The sequence below is a fragment of the Guyanagaster necrorhizus genome (genome assembly GCF_019112545.1).
Source record: "Guyanagaster necrorhizus MCA 3950 unplaced genomic scaffold BT62scaffold_23, whole genome shotgun sequence".
Taxonomy (NCBI): Eukaryota; Fungi; Basidiomycota; class Agaricomycetes; order Agaricales; family Physalacriaceae; genus Guyanagaster; species Guyanagaster necrorhizus.
The window spans coordinates 784,548-787,619 of NW_025064902.1; positions in this window are offsets into that span (position 1 = coordinate 784,548).

A 3,072-nucleotide genomic window follows, 5' to 3' on the forward strand; every position below is an offset into this window, starting at 1 on the left:
CTTGACAATCTTACACCCTTCTTGGAGGCTTGCATATGACACTAGTGAACTTATAAATTTATAAAATATTAGATTGTTTTGCTTCATTTTCAAAAATGTAAAAGAGATCTGCTGCTCTTGCATGTCATCCTCACACTTTCTAGATCTAACAAAAGACTTTAAACAGTAACTGGATAACACTAACAATATCCCTAGACTCCACTGAAACTACATATAGGATTCCAACATTAAAAGTTTATGCTGCATATAGGTTGCATCATCAAGTACTCAGATCCATATGTGACATTCCAGTTATAGAAAAGTTCATATATATACTGTGAGTCACTATATACAATTCAGAGTCTCATGCTCCTGTAGCTACTTCTTGCTACACCCCTTTGGAGATTAGTCACTGTATGAAGGTATATGACTAGACCTGCTTAGACTGACCTTTAGATTCTGTGTTTTGGTTTAATTTACCAATATAGGTTTTGTGTTTTCTACCTGCAGGGAGTCTGCTAACCAAACAATTTCTAGTTCATCAGTGACTACACTGATCACCCAGAAAAGAATTGCTCAGAAGAAAAGAAGAAAAGGAAAGCCTGAAAAACTGATAAAGCAAGAAGGACTTGCTTTCAACATAGTGCTGCTTGCTTCAGCCAGCAGCCACTTTTCTTGGTATCTTCATTGGATAATTCATCTTTGGCTCCTTCTTTCATTTTTTCTCTCCCTCATATGGTGTTATTTCTCTCACTGTATGTTAAGCTCAAGTTACACATAGTCTAAATATGTGATAAAATAGTGCTGTATTATGTTCATACAGTCATGTCAGAGTTCACTATATGTGCTAGATAGGTGAAGTGCTCCAAGGCCTGAGACAAGTGGGTTCAAAGTGAAGTGGTATAAAATAAACTTCAGCTCAAAGCTGGGTATCTACAATGAGAGCTATGCTACTTATATACTGTCTTTAGTCTGAGATAAATATAATACTATCTATTGTATATTTCTGTGATATAATCATTGTCACCTCTGGTCATCAGAGATAGAACAATGAGGTATTGTCTGTTGTTGAGACATCTGTCACCATTCATAAGACAATAACATGGATTATCTATTGTAGTTGTGTAATCATTCTATATCCACCAATAAGTGTCTGTGATTAGATAGATACCAAGATAAGATAAGATAAAAGATAAAAAAGATAGAGAAAAATTATAACAAAATCTGAAAAATTATGCACTATCAACCATCTTTTATGGCTGCACTCATCTTCTGTTAATGATGGCATTTCTGACTTAAAATCTCACATATCTTATAAGATGTTCAAGAAAGCAGCCAAGGACCTCATTCTCTCATGGCCTGATTGCAAGATGTCAAAATTGGACCTTAAAGATATATTTTGGCAAATTTCCATCCAGACATTATCTTGGGATTTCTTAGAGCTGCAAATTATTTTTTGCAGGTGCTTACCTTCAGGTTAAAGACTGCTTCCTATATCTTTAACTTGTTTGCAGAAGCACTGCATTGAATTATCCAACATCACATATCTACTGCTATACATCATTATTTGGATGATTTTCTTTAAATGTTTTTCTCACACACTCTAGACACCATATCTACTGCAGCTGTGGAATGGATACTAGCTCTTGGTCATGAGCTTGTTCTTTTCTTCCAGGAATCCAAGACAGAATAGCCCTCATATGCCATTGAGTTTCCTGGTATCATCCTTGACTCTGCACATAGAAGCTTGCCTACTAGTTGATAAGCTTTCATACCTTCATGATCTCCTCTGCCTATGGGAAATCAAGAGCTCATGTATCCTCCATGAGCTGAAGGAACTTACAGAGTATCTCCAATTCTGTTCACAGGTTATCTCTCACTCATGCCCATTCTTCTGTTGGCTGTATAATTTTGCATCTTCTTTTTCATCTAAGTTCTCCATCTGGCACATTCTATAAGGTGTTGCCTCTAATATCAACTGGTAGAGTGTATTCAGCTCGAAGTGGAGTAGAGTCTACCTGTTGAAAGAAGAGTGAGAGATAGTTTCTGTTTTCACAGATGCTTATGGTCAAAAAGGCTTGGGTGGTCATTTTGGTGATGAGTGGTTCTCTTTTCATTGTGCACACTGCTTGAAGGGTTGTGACATCTGGTATAAGGAGCTGTATGCCATCTTGCAGGCAATTTTATACTAGGGTGACATATGGTCAGAAAAGGCAGTCAATTTTTGTTGTGATAATCAGGATATTGTTAGCTGGCTCAATTCTGAGATGAGTCAGTCTTCACATAGCATGGCAGTCCTTCAGGTTATATTAATGCTTGCATCTTACTTGGATTTCTCTTTTTTCTCAGTTTGGATTCCTACTGCTGAGAATGACATTGTTGATATGGCATCTTCTTTCCAGTATCACTACATATTTCAACTTGCATCCAACCTTCAAAAGAAATCCTCTTCAATAAAGTTCCATCTTCATTCTATAAAACACACTCTCACTACTCTTCATATGTTGCATTCTTTCTCTTCCATGGCCTCACATCCAGCACTCAGAAACATACTCCAGTGGACAGAAATCCTTTATTGACTTTCTCAGACTTCATCTTGAGTTCATGGACCCTCCAGGCCAATTCTTACCAGCAAGTATCACTGCAGTAATGGAATGGGTGGCCTGGTTAGGCTCCAGAGGATTGATGCCAAAGACCATAAAATCATATATTAGTGCATTGTGCTCACTTCATATTGATGCAGGGCTTTCTTGTGATCAGTGCAAGTCCTTGTCTGTCTAGCACCTCCTTCAGAGTATCAAGTGCTTCCATGGTGAGTGAGAGCAGAACTCCAAGATGTCTATCACATTGAATATCCTACAAATGTTGTCTTCCATTGTAAAGAACACTGTTACGATTTTTCCTATTTTCCTTCTATTTTCTTTTCTTTTTCCTTGGAAGTGATCTCTATCTTTGCCTAGTCAGGGCACTTAGGCCAGTGCCTATGACCATGGGAACGCTTAGCTCAGCAACCCAAGATGGTCATTCTCCTGTCACACTGCTGTATGCTGTGAAGGGAGAGACAATGCTCGTTTTGTCCTCAAATTGCAGTGC